This window comes from Saimiri boliviensis, chromosome 1 (assembly GCF_048565385.1).
Source record: "Saimiri boliviensis isolate mSaiBol1 chromosome 1, mSaiBol1.pri, whole genome shotgun sequence".
Lineage (NCBI taxonomy): Eukaryota > Metazoa > Chordata > Mammalia > Primates > Cebidae > Saimiri > Saimiri boliviensis.
This window is the reverse complement of record NC_133449.1, coordinates 85907041-85925439: the sequence shown is the minus strand read 5'-3', so window position 1 is coordinate 85925439 and position 18399 is coordinate 85907041.

The window sequence follows — 18399 nt, the reverse complement described above, 5'->3', positions numbered from 1 at the left end:
AGAGATGCTCCACCTGTTTCTATCCACCAGTATTGTAAATAGGTGAGAATCTCTGACATAAGAAAAATATATCCACAACTATCTACATAAATGATATAGTATATATAAATAAGCATAAATATATGTAAGCAGATATATATATATAAGCATAAATATATGAACGTGTTCCTTTAAAATATTTTTATATTTTAAAGTATTTCTGTCATGTTTTAAAGCACATAGCTGTAAATAATTATTTTTCTTTTTTTTAGAATTGCAGAAGATATGCTTTGGGTAGATAAATTCTAAAGATCTTGTAACATCAACACATTGTTTTTGTCTGATGCTTCCTTCTTCTAGTTTAATGTTTTTCTAGACTATAGGCTCAAGGATTCTTGAATCTCCTTTTTTATTGGAGCTGACAGAAGTTCTAGACTGCACAGAAAAATTTACTTTAAAAAAAATCATTTTAGCGTGTAAAAATCACTAAAACATACTGAAAACTTAGCCTGAATATCACCTTAACCACAAACAGAGAGGAGTCTTAATAGATTTGGCAGAGTTACTTATTATGTTAATAGATATCAATGCCCAAAACTTTTTGCTTCAATATGTTATGATCATCCAGGTTAAATTTTGTGCAATATTATTATCAATAAATACTTTTAGAACACTAATTGTGTTATATAATCTAAATCAAATTAACTATACTCTTGGTATGTGGGAGTGTGTTATATAGCTGTGATTAATAGATAGCCTCTTTCATTCCAAAAGTTTCAGAATAATGATTCTTCATCCAGAAATGAATGCATTAATTTTCATAGCATCTTTGCTGGTTTGAAAAGAAAATGTTAATACCATTATGTAAAAAATTATCTATGCATATTCAGGGAAAACAAATTGAGAGAAGAAAAATAATCTTCCAAAGATCACACAGAAAGTCAATAGTAATAAGTGCTATGTATTGAATGTGGTTTTTGTATCAAGCATTCACTTAAGATATTTACACAGAGTATTACACTCAGTGGTTAAGGCAGCCCTCATATAAGGTACAATTATGTCCATTATACAAGTGAGATCGCTATGAAGTAAGGAAATACTAAACTTTTGATTAACTTGTGAAACTTAGGTTGTACTTCAGCTCCGTGTTGCTGAAATTTATCAAATGCTCTGCCTCCCTAAAGATGAGATTTATTATTATTTCACACTTTCTGTGACATTCCACTATAATATTATCTTTAATTTCTTGACTTTATAATGATGTTTTTCTTAGTCTTCCATCTATATTTTCTCTTAATTTCCACATATTTCCTACCAACTTCAAAGCTTTCAGATGATATCTTTTTACATGTTTCTGTGTTGTAAGAGTAGCAATTCTTCTACAAGATACAACAGCCTGGATTTCTAGGTGAATTCCAAATCCAAGTTTGAATCAGAGACGGAAAATTAATGAATTACTAGGAATAGAAATTAAATATTAGTTAATAAATGGACATCTAAACTGAATGAAGCAGATAATGACTCTCTTTCCTGATGATCTGTCTCCAAATTAAACCCCTACTTCAAATATTTAAAAAATCATTGTCTTTTAATGTGTATAAGATTATAAATGTAAAGTAAGATAAAAGAAACTCAAGGAGTAAGTGATATAAAATTGTTTTGATTATTCATCGAATGACCATACACACTCTTATTAACACAATGTATTTATGTAAGGCCTTTGTCTACTGCAGACATCCCCAAATTACTGCCATGCAGGCCGCCTGCGGCCCCCTGAGGCCATTTATCCGGCCCCCTGCCGCACTTCAGGAAGAGGCACCCCTTTCATTGGTGGTCAGTGAGAGGAGCACAGTATGTGGTGGCCCTCCAAAGCTGGCCCCCTGTGTAAAAAGTTTGGGGATGCCTGGTCTACTGCACAGGTCATGCTGTGACTATCAGTCGACTACCACTAAGCAGGGATTTGATTAAAGATGAATTATTCATGTTAGATTTTGCTTTAGTTCTTAAATAGAGGTAATAGGTTTGTGAAAACTCATTTTGTTATTAGGCTTCATCCCATAGATATGCTACATATATACTCTTGCATTTATCAGATACTATATTTAGCAATACATATTTATAAAAATGAATTATGCATTAAAGCCTGAGGCCAGTCTATCATTTTATAAATAACAGTGGAGAAACATAAATTGTCAAGTAAATAATTTAGATTGAAAACCTGAGCATTTCTTTCTACGATACTCAGAAAAGTCAGAATAATTTGTACAAAGAAGTTGTCTTTTTCTTCCTTGACTTCCACTCATGCATGGAGGATGTTCCAACCCATGATGATCTCTCTCTTCATGCCAGATATTGTATGATTAGAATGGTGAGGGAGATTTGTGATGCTCAGCGCCTGTCTTGAAATATCCTTTTCCATGGAAAGAGATTACGTGATTTCCCTCTGCCTAAAATGCTATTCTCTCACCCTGTTGTTCTGATCATAATCCATTAGACTCGTATCTTCCACTGACCCAAATACATTTATAGATCTGATATAAAAGGTGTTTTGTGTCAAGTCTCTTCTCAATAAGAACATTTCATGTTAAATTATGACTCAAGTAGATCTTCGCTCATGAAGAAATTTGAAATAAAGCAGTTTAAGGACAGGAGAAGCAGAGATTTTGGACATACAGATGTGGCAGTGATCACAGCAGAAAAATTAAAAGTAAAGAGCCAAGTTTATTTAGAGGCAGATAGAGACAAAGATAACATGGGCCCTGAGTGAGCCATCATTGGAATAGAAAGAAATAGGAGTCCACTTTTGAAAGGACATCAACAGACTACAACTTGAGAGTTTCCCTTGCATCTCAGTGAGTAATAAGGTGCTTTTTGCCAAGCACTCTTTACTCTTAATTTTCTGTGAGTTTGTTTTAGACTTCACATATAAGTGAGATTGTGCAGCATATGTGTAGCTGCTAAGGTACTCTCTTCCTGTTAACTAATAAATCCCCATCGCCTGCAGTAACTTGGATGTATTTCTGATCCTTGTAACCTAACGGTACCAAACTAATACCACAATTCATAGAAAAAAATGACTTTCAGATTTTGGAGAAACTAGAGGCACATTATTATGCCAGTTCCATATTGAAAGCTTAAATTTCCTCTATAACTTCTCATGAGTGTTCTTTCAATTACTTTGCCCATTCTGCAATGGCCAACTCCCTGCCTCTCAAGGTGGCTATTGTACCAACGTTCAAAAACTAAAATGTTGGCTGGGCACAGTGGCTACCTGCAATCCCAGCACTTTGGGAGGCCGAGGCAGGTGGATCATGAGGTCAGAAGATAGACACCACCCTGGCTAGCACGGTGAAACCCTATCTTTACTAAAAATACAAAAAATTAGCCAAGCCTGGTGGCATGAATTTGTAATCCCAGCTACTTGGAAGGCTGAGGCAGGAGAATGGCTTGAACCCGGGAGGCGGAGTTCACAGTGAGCCGAGATTGCGCCACTGCATTCCAGCCTGGGAGACAGAGCAAGACTCTATCTCAAAACAAAAACAAAAACAAAAACGAACAAACTAGTAAGTTGTTCCCTGTAGTAAATCAATTTGTGTCCCCATGCACTTTCTATTCATTCACGTAAATTCTTTTATAACGAGTAATAAAGACAAGACTGATTTATACTTTTCCAAAAATGTATCAATGTCTATATGGTTCTTCTGTTCTCTGCAGTGGTTTTCTTTTCTTTCTTTTCTTTTTTTTTTTTTTTTTTCATTTCCATGGTAAATGTCTTTGAGAACTTTTAACTTTATGATTCATTACTATGATTGCATGAACATGTTATTCTCTTGATTAAGAACAACACCTTGAATGTCTGAAAATTGAGTAGTATAATTCCATTACCACTTTAGACACTGTTTAATGACTTTAAGATAAATTAAAGACGTCGTTTGGGCACCATCAGCTTACATTTATGTTCCTACAAACTTTAAACTGACCCCTGATAAATGTTATATCATTAGACTTGATATATTCTTTTACCTGTGAGATAAATTTTTACTCTAATATTAATTTGTTCCTTAATCAGATGTGAGACATTTCTTTGTTGTATTGTTATAGTGCTCTCATAACGTGTAAGGCCTCACATTTCCTATAGCTATAACTAGATTATAAACACATTTGATTCCAGAATAAGGTCTTACAATTCTTTTTCTCTCTCATGACTCCTAATATAGTGTTGTACATGTGGTATATATTTTTTTAAAAACGACATCAGTTTAAGTATCAATAATCAATAAAATTAAATGCATTATTTAATTTTGTAAGTTGGAATGTTGCTGGAAATTTTAGGTAAAATTCAGCTGAAGTTTTACTTTCTCATCTCTTTATCATTTAATCAATGAAAAGCCCACTCCTGGTGCGTTTACACATGAGTTTGCAGGTTAAACAATAAGTTGCTAGAGGAAATGCAAAATGGCCAGTTTCCATTTAACCTCTAATTGATGTTGAACTTCATTGTAAATCAATTTCATGATTAGGCAAAATGACAGATTTCTGACCAGAACTACCTCTGCAGTGCCACGAGACCCCTCTCTCTGCTCAACTTTGCCTCTTGCATCATTGCTCATGCCATCTGACAGCTTTGGATGTAGGTAAATGCCAGAAATCTGCTTTTGTTTTTTGCTTTTTACTTCCAAAACTTCCTATTCGTGGACACCTCATTCATCCTGTGTTCAATTAGTACTTTTCTGATCATTAACAGTATGTCACTTGACATTCAAATGACTATTTCAAATGCATGAAAACAGGAAAAATACAGACTTGATATAGCACATTATTTTCTGATTCAGATAAAACTAAATTAGCATTTTCATCTCTGTTATAAACATTATTATTACATTCTACTCCAAACATTCTTGTTACATTATTCAACATTGTCTTATATAATAACCTTAACAGAAACATAAACTATACTCAACTGCATTAAGGCCTTGGCTAGTCCAAAACTTAGAATATTTTGTAATTTTACCTTTATTCTTTGGAGACAGTCCTGGGAACTCCTTTTAGAAATAGAGCATTGACCAGCAGGATGAAAAGGTACTTAGTATAATATTACTTCATATATAAGGACCTTGTTTATAGAAGTACATAATACTTAGCATAACATACTGTGTATGCCATTTAATTTCTTTTTTGTTTTGTGAGACAGAGTCTCATTCTGTTGTCCAGGGTGGAGTACAGTGGTGCAGTCTCAGCTCACTGCAACCTCTACCTCCTGGGTTCAAGCAATGCTCCTGCCTCAGCCTCCTGACTGGCTGGGATTACAGACACATGCCACCACACCTGGCTATTTTTTGTATTTTAAATAGAGATAGGGTTTCACCATGTTGGTCAGGCTGCTCTTGAACTCCTGACCTCGTGATCTGCCTGCCTTGGTCTCCAAAAGTGCTGGGATTACAGGCGTGAGCCTATCAAACTGATGTAAGGCTAACTTCTTAGGTAACATTATACTTTTAGAATTTTTTTTGTTTTGGTGAAAAACATATAACATGAGCTCTCCACTCTTAACAAATTTTTAGTTCGTACATCTAGTATTGCTAACTTTAAGCCCAATGCTTACAGTTATAGCAGATGTCTAGAACTTTTTCATCTCACGTGACTGAAACTCTCTGCTATTAAACGGCAACTTTCCATTTCCTCTGCCATCCAGTCACTGACAACCACCATTCTACCTTCTGCTTCCATGAGTTCAACTGCTTTAGATAATTTACCCAAGCATAATCAATGCAATATTTGTCCTCCTGTGACTAGCCAATTTTACTTACAATGTCCTCAAGTTTCATTCATACTGTGGCATATGACAGGATTTCTTTCTTTTATATGGCTAGAAAATATTCTATTGCAAATATGAATAGCATCTTTATTGATTCATCCATCCATCAGTGAACACTTAGGTTGATTCCATATCTTGTCTACTGTGAATAAAGCTGCAATGAACATGGGAGTGCAGATACCTCTTTGATGTACTGAGTCATTTTAGAGGGTTCAATACCCAGAATGGAAATCGCTGGATGCTAAAGATTTGTCCTTATATATTAAGATAGTATTATAAAAATTGTTTTGGGGGGAAGGGCCAAGATGACCCACTAGAAACAACCATGTTCAGAGGTGCCTATGGAAAAAAAAACATAATAAGCATGTGAATCCTTCACCTCTGCAGTGATACCTGGATACCTGGATAATCAAGGTATCCAGGTTCTCATCAGAACTGATTAGGAGGCTAGCATGATCCACTGAGATCAAGAAAGAGCATTGGGTTGCAGCAGCCCACCTGAGTGCCACATGGGGTTGGGAGCTCCCATCTCCCAGCTAAGGGAGGCAGTGAGTGAGAGTGCTTCCCATCCCAGGAAACCACGCTTTTTCCACTGAACTGTGCAATCCACAGATCTGATGATCTCACGCACAAAACTATGCCACCAGGGCCTATCATCCCAACCCTAGAGACTTTCAGATTCTCAACAGCCTCTCAGCTGGGATCTGCTTAAACCTGCGGATCTCCTGGGAGGAGCGGTGACCAGCACCACAGCTGCAGCTGCCTGCTGTCTTTGAGCACCTTGCAGGAGGAGCAGCAGCGTGTACTGGGACTCACAACTGCCTAACACGCTAATCTCCCTGGGCAGGGAGAGGGTGGCATCCATCTCTATAGCACAAGACCACACTGTTTTTCCCCTGGAGGAGTCATGAAGGCTGGAAGTCTTGGTCCCAAGACTTGTCTCTCAGAGCCCAAAACACCAGCTGTAGCAGACTGTGGCCAGAGTGCCTCTTCAGGCCTGACCCTGACTCATCGTTCCTCACTGGGTGAGGCTTCCCTGCAGGAACTCCAGTAACTCCTTCCAGAGGCTCAGAGACAGAATCCGGGTGTCCCTGGGCTTGAGCCACTAGGAGGAGGGGTAGCCACCATCTCTATGGATCAGCAGACTTAGCCTTTCCTCCTGGTAGTTCTGAGGAATCTGGGCAACCCAGATGAGTGGGTTTCCCTCCAGTGAAGTATACCCCCTCCATCAAGGGACATAGTGCTTCATTAAACAGGTCCTTTTCCCTGTACCACTCAACTGGATGAGACCCTCCAACAGGGGTTTAAGATATTTTACATAGGAATGATCCTACTGGCATCAGATTGGTGCCCCTTGAGGTGAGAGATCCCAGAAAAAGGAGCAAGCATCCATCTATCTGTTCAACTTCCTTGAGTGACATCTTGTGCCACGGGAGAAAATCAGATAAATAGTGCCTTAAGTGAACCCCCAGAAAATCACAGCAGCCCTACAAAAGAGGGACCTAACCATTGTAAGAAAAATAAGCAGAGAGCAACACAATAACATCATCAACCACAGCAAAAAAGTCCTCCCAAAAAGCCTATCCAAGGGTCAGCAGCCCCAAAGATCAAAACTATATAAGTTAATAAAGATGAAAAAGAATCAGTGAAAAAATGCTAAAAACCCAAAAGGCCAGAGTGCTTCTTTTCCTCCAGATGATCACAGGGTCTCTCCAGCAAGGGAACAAAACTGGATGGAGGATGAGATGGAGAAATTGACAGAAGTAGGATTCAGAAGATAGGTGATAAAATACTACACAGAGCTAAAGGAGCATGTTCTAACCCAATGCAAAGAAGCTAAGAACCTTGATAAACAGAGAAGCTACTAACTAGAATAAGCAGTTTAGAGTGGAACATAAATGACCTGATGTAGCTGATGAACATAGCACGAGAACTTTGTGACACATGCACAAGTATCAATAGCCAAATCAGGCAGGCAGAAGAAAGGATATCAGAGTTTGAAAACCACCTTGGTGAAATAAAGTATGCAGAGAAGACTAGAGAAAAAAGATAAAAGAAATAAAAAAAGCTCCCAAGAAATGTGGAACTTTGGAAAAAGACCAAACTTGCAATAGATTGGAGTACCTGAAGGAGATGGGGAGAATGGAAACCAACTGGAAAACACACTCTAGGATATTATCCAGGAGAACTTCCCCAACCTAGCAAGGCAGGTCAAGATGCAAATTCAGGAAACAGAGAACACCACTAATACTCCATGAGAAAATCAACCCCAAGACCCATAATCATCAGATTCTCCAAGGTTGAATTGAAGTAAGAAATGTTAACAGCGGCTAAACAGAAAGACCAGGTCACCTCTCAAGGGAAACTCATTAGACTAACAGCAGACCTTTCAGCCAAACAATATATGAGCCAGAAGAGACTGGGGGTCGATACTCAGCATTCTTAAAGAAAACAATTTTCAATCCAGAACTTTATATCCAACCAAAGTAAGTTTCATAAGTAAATAAGAAATACTTTTTTTTTTCCAAACAAGCAAATGCTGAAGGATTTCACCAGGCCAGCTTTGCAAGAGACCTTGAAAGAAGCACAAAATATAGAAATAAAAAACCAGCACTATCCACTGCAAAAAACACACCAAAATATGAAGACCAATGACACGATGAAGAAACTATATCAGCTAGTGTGCAAAATAACCAAGTAGTATAATGATGACAAGATTAAATTCGAATATAACAATACTAACCTTAAATGTAAATGTAAATGCCCCAATTAAAAGACACAGGCTGGCAACTGGATAAGGAGTTAAGACCCACTGGTGTGCTATATTCAGGAGACCCAGCTCACAGGCAAAGAAACACATAGGCTCAAAATAAAGGGCTGGAGGAAAATGTACCAAGCAAATGGAGAGGGGAAAAAAGCATGGGTTGCAATCCTAGTCTCTGACAAAACAGACTTTACACAACAAAGATTAAACGAAGGGTGTTACATAATGATCAAGGTAGCAACTGAACAAAAAGAACAAACTATTTTAAATATACATGCACAAAATACAGGACCACTCAGATTCATAAAAGAAGTTCTTAGACATATACAAAGAGACTTAGACTCCCACACAATAATAGTAGGGGATTTTAACACCCTACTGTCAATATTAGATCAACAAGACAGAAAATTAATAAGGATATTTAGGGCTTGAACTCAGCTCTGGATCAAGTAGACCTAACAGGCATATAGAAAACATATAGACATATAGACATATACAAAATAATTTATATTATTCTGTAAATTATGTAAAATAATGTTCATAATACACAGTCTCTCAGAACGCAATGCAGCCAATTAAAACGCAGGATGAAGAAATTCACTCAAAAACCACACAATTAAGTGAAAATTGAACAACCTTCTCCCATATGACTCCTGGGTAAATAATGAAATTAAGGCAAAAATCAAGAAGTTTTTTGAAACCAGTGAGAACAAAGAGACAATGTAGCAGAATCTCTGGGACACAGCTAAAGCAGTGTTAAGAGGGAAATTTATGGCACTCAATGTCCACATCAGAAAGATAGAAAGATCTTAAACTAACACCCTAACATCAAAATTAAAAGAGCTAGAGAGGCAAGAGCAAAAGAATCCAAAAGCTAACAGAAGACAAGAAATAACTAAGATCAGAGCAGAATTGAAGGACATAGAGACACAAAAATCCCTCCAAAAAAATATCAGTGAATACAGGAGCTGGTTTTCAGAAAAAAATAACAAAATAGATAGATGGTTAACTAGACTAATGAAGAAAAGAGAGAAGAATCAGATAGATGCAATAAAGCATATGTGGTACATATACACCATGGAATACTATACAGCCAGAAAAATGAACGAGATCATGGCCTTTGCAGGGACATGGATGAAGCTGGAAGCCATCATCCTCAGCAAAGTAACAAAGGAACAAAAAACCAAACACTGTATGTTCTCACTCATAAGTGGGGGTTGAACAATGAGGACACATAGACACAGGGAGGGGAGCAACACACACCAGGATCTGTTGGGGGATTGAGAGTGAGGGGATAGAACTTAAAGGATGGGTCAATTGGTTCAGCAAACCCCCATGGCACACGTATGCCTATGTAACAAACCTGCACATTCTGCACATGTATCCCAGAACTTAAAGTAAAATTAAAAAAAAAAAAATGTTTGAGAAAAAGATCTTCTCTTTAAAACATTCTTATAGAATGTTTTGAAAATTTATATGAATAATAGCATAATCATCAGTTTTCTAAAAGCAAGCAAGACCAAAATGACTCTCCAAACTAAAATATTACTATTTATAAGAAGGAACACCATTTGAGCAGAGAAATGCTTAACTACAAGATATTCTCCTGAAAAGTGGTAAGTCTAGTTAATAATCATCAATACTGTCAAAAACCATTCATCAAAAATTTACTAAAGCATAAAACTATTTGTGGCATGTACAATATTGCTACTTCTTGACTGAAAGAGCAATTTTTTTGGTTCTAGAAGAGAGAATTACCATCCGCTAAGTCTTTTCCATGAGAACAGGAACAGAAAATAGATATTCTTCGTCAGAGCAAAAAAAAATACTGAAATTTATTGAAGCTTTCTCTAACTACAGGGATTAGAGAAAGTCTTCTGAAAATAAGACTGCCAAAAATAAGGAGACCCATTAGTTATTCTTTATTTTCTTATATAATATACATAGACTTGAACTAAAAATTGTATCGCATATTCTTGCATAGTAAATTTGAACCAATTGTTTATCGTCTGAGGCTAAAAGGTTGAAACCAGAAACATAGATTACATATTTCCAAATTTGCACAATTGTCTTAGAATAGTCGAGAATAACTTTGTTTCAGATATTATGCAAAATATTTTACAATAATATTTATAATATTCCTCCAAGGTAGTGTTATCTTCCCCTGTAATGAAACACCAAAAAGTGAATTAGTTTGTTCAAAGTTACAGAAGTAGCAGGCGGCAGAACTTACGTGGGAACTTGCATAAGACATGTTGTAAATTGTATGCACTTACCACTCTCCTACAATAAAAAGCTGTGAGTAATTGATTTGGAAGTTGCAACATCAAAGCCAGAAACACTGTGACCAAAGGGCTTTCAAATTTCACACAGGAGATCTGACCGGAGCGTGTGAGTCTGAAAACAAGATGTTTTGCTATCCAGACTCTGGATATCATTACAATGATATCCAAGCGGATGCTAAATACCAGTCCACCAAATCCACTAAATTTTTTCATCAAATTCTTTCAACAGCATATATTAGGTTGATGCAAATATAATTGCAGGTTTTGCCATTGAAAATAAAGGCAAAGCTGGGCGCAGTGGCTCACGCTTGTAATCCCAGCACTTTGGGAGGCCGAGGCGGGTGGATCACAAGGTCAAGAGATCAAGACCATCCTGGTCAATATGGTGAAACCCTGTCTCTACTAAAAATACAAAAAATTACCTTGGCATGGTGGCACGTGCCTGTAATCCCAGCTACTCAGGAGGCTGAGGCAGGAGAATTGCCTGAACCCAGGAGGCGGAGGTTGCAGTGAGCCGAGATCGCGCCATTGCACTCCAGCCTGGGTAACAAGAGGGAAACTCCATCTCAAAAAAAAAAAAAAAAAAAAAAAAAAAAAAAAAAAAAAGAAAAGAAAAGAAAAGAAAGGCAAAACTGCGATTAATTTTGCACCAACTAATAGAACAAAAATCACTGTTAGCTGTGTTATTACAATGTAAAAATGTTTAAAATATCAGAATAAAAAATAGAAATATATAGATGTGAAAATATTTATACAATATGCGATTAACTGAGGACAAAGAAAATGGCATTGATGATACAAACCTTAATTTTGAAGAAAAATATTTATACATATGATTATTTTATTAATACAAAAGTCTTAGATATTCCCATACTAGAATGCTAACACTGATATCTCTGAGGAATGATGGCTGAGACAGATGTCTTTACTTATGGCTCATATTTCAAAAATGCCAACACCAATAAAATGACTTAAATAAATTTGTATTTTATGAAGCCCTCTTAGACAATTTGGTACACTTTCTACCATGATGGTACAAAAAAAAGAATCATTTTTTTTCATTTATTATTTTTTACCTCTTGATGAGAAAGTCCTTAAAATTAAAAAGAATTTAAAATGAAAACAGGAATGGGAAAATTAAAGCCACAATGAATTAATTAGATCATTTGACATCCCAGAAGACAGCTTTTAAAGGTCTTTTTGAAAATAATTTAAGATTTGGCAAGATTTAGAATTACAAATTTGGTAGTGGTGATTTTTGACAATGGTTAAATTTAGAGTCATATTTATATCGATCATTTTTATTCATAAAAGAAGACTATTATTGTAATTCTATCTTTCCTGTAACTCAGATTGCTTTGCATATACAATTTATGCAATTTAGTATCTTGTTTGTACTTTTTACAGCAGCTTATTGAGAAGCTATGTAGATTAAGGAAAGATGGAAGATAATCATGTGCCATCTCTACAAATTTAGTTCTTTTTTTATATGCTTAATTGTTATAACTAAGAACAGAAGCGATTAAATTGTCATGTGTTTTTTACATTGAATTTAAAGAGTAAAGCACATTTAATAATAGAATTCCTATTTGGCTACACTCAGTGTAACATTCTCATTGTATGATTCATTTGAAATGTTGCAAGAGTGCATTCACATTATAGACATTTTCATTCAGTTGGAAATTATGATGACTAATTTATTAGGTAACGACATTCAGATAGTTTAGAAAAACCTTCGTACACTTTTGCTTCTCAAAAGTTTGCTTTTAGTTACCTTATTTTAAAGTCTGGCTAAACTTAAGCATAGCACTAAAATGGTATATATGGAATTTGCAATAATAGTCATATGGTATCTTTATTCATAACTATAGTAAATATATTTCCTTTTTAGATTTTTTTTTGTTTATCTAGTATTCTCTCTCATATTTTTATTAAATGTTGTGACTTTTTTGTTTGTTTGTTTGAGATGGAGTTTCGCTCTTGTTGCCCAGGCTGGAGTGTGATGGCACTATCTTGGCTTACCGTAACCTCTGTCCCCTGGGTTCAAGCAATTCTCCTGCCTCAGTCTGCTTTGTAGCTAGGATTACAGGCACACACCACCATGCCTGGCTAATTTTTTGTATTTTTAGTAGAGACTGGATTTCTCCATGTTGGTCAAGTTAGTCTTGAACTCCCAACCTCAGGTGATCTGCCTGCTTTGGCATCTCAAAGTGTTGGGATTACAGGCGTGAGCCACCATGCCCGGCCTTAACATTTTAGAGCTCCTCTTCTAAATTTATTTCTTGCAGCTATGATTAAAAGAGTGTCTTCTGAAATCTACAGAATATGGAAAGAGGCGTTACATAATAAATGCACTCTATTATTTCAATCTCCATAAGCTTTCAGATAGTTTCTTTGGTAGTACACCAAGAAAATTTTGGTATTTAATCTTTACCTAATGTAGACTACCTTGGAGTCTATATTTCAGTCAACTGAAGAGCAAAATGTTAGGACCATGCCTGTCTGTGTGTTCCAAAATGCTGTATCTAAAATCCCTGCTTAGTAAAACCATATAAGCAAATTGGATGTAATCCAAATTCATATTCTTCTACTTGATCCATTGATTGTAAGACGTATTTCCACATGATTCTCTAGGTTTCTGTCACTGTAAAGCAGCAAAATAAAATAATTATTGGGCTGGTTTTTCCATCTCCTTATGGATCACAGTTGGGACTGCTAAGGAATGAGCCTGGTAATAGGTGTAGAAGCAAGGAGAGATTGTGGTATAGGTCCTGATGAAAATCAGGCAGTGTCTTGCAGTACAGGTATTAATATTTTAGGAGACATCATTACAGATTTTTCACGAAGGGAAGGCTAATCTCCTCAGGCAGGGTAAAAGAGCAGCTTCAGCTAGCAAAGATGGTTTGTTGGGCTTTATAGCAGTCGTAAGGCCCCAGCTTTATAGGAATCTGCCACATTTGCAGTGCCTAGGTAACTCACAGGGAGTAAGTTAATTCCCCTGAAAAGTTGTATTAATATTCTTAGGTGTCATTAATTTTATTTTCTAGAGAGAGTTATTAACAAAAACTGCACTATTCTATTGACATGGCAAGTTACTCATCAAAAATGATCAGATTCAATGCAACTGTTACATGTTTCCTACAGATAATTGTACTCCAGATTTATGTATAGTATATATAATTCTATAATGAGTAAACTTACTGAAAAGTATTTATTTTCTGTTCCTGAGCCTAGGTAGTAAAGCTAGCACTACAGTTACTATAAGATGATAGAATGTAAGTATTCAAGGAATAGTAGTTTAATTTTTTAGGATAAAATAAAATACATAAATATACAAATTTCAATTTTTAAATATATTTATCTTAAAAAGATTGAAAAATTAGATTTTTATTTACATTGAAATTACAGGAGACGATCTCCTGTACAATCTCCCCTCTAAATAATTTCCAAAAAAAAAGGCATGTTTGTGTCTAAGGCAAAATTCTATTCTTATCCTGACTATCTCACAAGTATATATATTAAAAAAAAAAATAGTAGGAAAGCATTATAGTAAAGTGAAGACAGTATAATGCAAAAGAGTATTTAATAGAACATATTTAATTTCCAACTCTATACATTTAAATAAATTTTATTAAACAAATTCTATTATTTAATCTTTGTTATCACTCAGTGAAAAGTGCTTTCTTCTTTGACTGGTATTAATATTAGCCAGGATCATGTCCTGTGAACAGTAGCTAAGGTACCCTAAGGCTGTTCAGTAAGAGATTCAAAGTCTTGGGACTTAGTTATATTTCAGGAAATTCTGGAATTCCCTGGAGTATGAAAGAGCTTTGGTCTCTAGTAATGACTTTTAGAACCTTTGAAAAAATTTCAGTTACTGAAAAAAAACCTGCATTACTATAAGTATATACACAGCATTAACCATATATGTACACATATAGAATGCTATAAAAATAATATGAAAGTGTTCTTTTGTTAGTAAGATTAACCAAGAGATTTCTTAAGTGGAAATTTTGTCAGTATTTTTCAAAATGGCCTTACGGAGAAAAAAACCCTATTTTTTATTATTTTCTAAAGGAAAATGCTTATTTCATAAAAAAAAAAGCTTTATACATACTGTACATTTCACCCACTTAAAGCACACAATTTAGTGGCTTTTAGCATATACGCAGATTTCTGCAACCACCACCACAGTCACTTTTAGAACATTGCCATTATCCCAAAATAGATTTTCTTTTAGTGAGAGTCTGCTGGTGACAGAATCCCTGGCTTTGTTTGTCCAAAAACATAAGATATTTTTCCCTGTGTATGCAGTTGTAAGTTGACAATTTTCTTTCATTCCAGTTAACACTGATTGTAGTTGAGACATTTGCTGCTGTGTTGCTCCTTGAAAGGTAATGTGTCTTTTCTCTCTAATTTTAAGATCTTTTCTTGGTCTTTGTGTTCTGCAACTTTATTACAATGTGGCTAGGTTTGTGATAATTTTAAAATAAGTCTACAAATTCTTAGACAGCCCTTTCTTCATGAAATAGAACCTAATTCTTCTCCCTCCGAGTGTGTGTTAGACATGGTGACTTCGTTCTAACCACAGACTTTGGCAGAATATTACTTCTAAAACCAGGCCAATGTTCTCTCTTGCTTTTTCCCCTGTATTACCACTCTGGGAAAGCCAGCTGTCAGATCATAAGCACACTTGCACAAGCCCTGTGGAGGGGTCCATGTGGTAAGACACAGAGGCCTCCAATAAACAGCCATGTGTGTGAGCCATCTTGGAAGCAGATCCTCCACTGCTAGTCCAGCCTTCAGATGACTACAAACTCACTAGTGACCCTAAGCTAGACCTACTAAGCTAAGCCACTAATGGTTCTAGACCCACAGCAACTGTAAGATATTAATAAGTATTTGTTATTTTAAGCCTCTGAGTACTGGGTAATTTGTATACAGAAATCGATTAATACAAAAGATGTAAAAAATGTTTAAATACATTTTGCCTATTGAGCTAAAATATACACACAAAGAGTGCATAAAATATATGTGATAAGTTTGATATATGTCCTCTCCAAACCTCATGTGGAAATGTAATCCCCAACGTTGGAGGTCAGGCTTAGTGGGAAGTGTTTGGGTCATGGGGCTAGATCCCTCAAGAATGTCTTGGTACCATTCCCCTGGTCATAAGTGCTAACCTCACTCTTTTAGTTCATGTGAGAGCTGGTTGTTTAAAAGAGCCTGGTACCTCCTTCTCATTCTCTCTTGCTCCCTCTTTCTCCATGTAATACACCTATTTCACCCTTATGGGAAACCATTTAATAAAATTTACTCGTGGTAGAAACCATGAGTAAAAGCTTCCTGAGACCTAACCAGAAGCCAAACATGCTGGTGTTGTGCTTGTACGACCTGAAGAAACTTAAGCCAAATAAACCTCTTTTCTTTATAAATTACCCAGTCTTAACTATTATTTTATAGCAACACAAAATGAACTTATATAATATGCATACAGTTCAATAAATATACATAAAGTAAAATTAATTAATCACCTTCTTGAATTTGTGGATTGATTTTCAAAAGTTCTGGAAGGTTCTCAGGAATTGTCTTTTAATATTGTCTCTGCCCCATTTTTACCCTCTCTTTTTCTTTTCTCCTAGAACGGCAATCACAGCCTATGTCAAGTCTTCTCATTCTGTCCCCCATATCCCTTAGCCTTTTGCTTTATAATATTGATCTGTTTATCACACTAGGCTACATATTGGAAAACTTCTTCAGATCTAGGTTCCTATTCACTAATTGTCTCTTCAGCTTTGTCTAATTCACATATATAAGGCTTTTCATTGCAATAGTATAGTAGTCACTCCTTACCCATGAGGGTTATGTTCCAAGAACCCCAGTGGATGCCAGACACTGTGAATAGTACTGATCTCTGCATATACAATGTTTTCTCCTATATATACATAACTATGATAAAGTTTAATTTATAAACTCAGTAAAGCAGTAGATTAACAACCATGCCTACTGATAAAATGAAATAATTATTTACATATACCATAATATAAGTTCTTTGAATGTAGTCTCTCTCTCTGAATATCTTATTGTGCGTAATATTTTCAGACTGCAGTTGAATGCAGGTAACTGAAACCACAGAAAGTGAAACCGTGGATAAGGGGAGATGCTGCATTTTATGTTTCCAGAATATCAATTGGTTCTTTTACAAATCTGCTCCTATTTCCACATTCTAGTACTTAAAGTTCTTAAATCATTTTAAAACATTTAAATTCAATGCCTGGTAATTCTGATATCTGAAGTCTTTGCAAATCTGATTCTACCATGTTATTTTTATATCCCTTGCTCTTTATGTTTTATTTCTTCCTGTCTAAAATGCTTCTCTGTATTTTTTTTTTAATTTTTAATTTTATAATTTGAAGCTTTTGACTCATAATTTATTCCCCTCTTCTTTTGTTGCTCATTTCCCACAGTCCCATCCTCCTAGTGAGGGTCAGGATCCTAGGTGCACTGATGGAAGGGGTAGGTGCTATGCTCATTGAATTCATTGGTGGTGAGGAAGCACAGCATAGACTGGCACAGGTCATGTTTGGAAATAACCTTCCAGGGTTCATGAATCCTGGGTCACTGAGTAGGTTCTAAGCTGCTCAGTTTTCTTAAAACTCTATCAGTGAGAATTATTTGAAAACTGAGATGAATAAGTTTGTCCAAGTAGTCCTTCCATTGCCACAGATAAGCATTCTGCCTCCAGCAGCAATTTCGAGAGATGCAAAGAGCCTTTTCATCCTTTATTCCTAGGAAAGGAAGCCCAGCTCCAGTCCTGTCAACTGTGCAGAGGGAGCCTGGCTCTAGTCCTCTGTCAACTCTTAGCGTGTTTGTTTCCTGACCATTAGGGGAGTCAGAGTCCTGCCCTTGTCTTACTGCTCAATGCTCAATGCACCTCTGACTGGTGCAGTAGGGAGAGGGGCTCCCTCTGGCTGGGCAGAGTGAGGAAAAGCAGTGCCAGGGCCCTCAAATCTGAAGTGGCCTCAAATGGGGGCTTGCCTGGACCCAGTGTTTCTTCTTTTTCTTATACTGTGAAGGAGTCCACACACAACCAGGATGGGAGCCTCTTCAGCTGTCTCTCAGACTACTGCAAAGCCCGGACCTAGGGAAAGTCTTAAAAGAACTCTCATACCCTGTGTCTGTCACCCATGGGTTTTGCAATGACCACCACTGACCATGGACTGGACCAGGACTTGGACCCGGACTTGGACCCAGGTCAGCCCCCTGCCTTCCCCACCCCTCCAGCTTCAACATGCCCAACACTAAACAGGGATTATTTGTATTAAGCACCACCTCTGAAGCCACCCTGTCTTGGAGCCCAAACCCACAGTACTGCTTGACCTTATGAAATATTTCACAGATTTCTGCCACACAGGGGGCTTTACTTGTCTTTATTTCTAGAGATTAAAAAAAAATGTTCAAATACATACATATGGCAGACACAGGCACACTCAGGGAGTTGTTGCTGGCTCTTCCCCTTCCTCCTCACCAAGAATGGTAGAGACCACGCAGGAGAA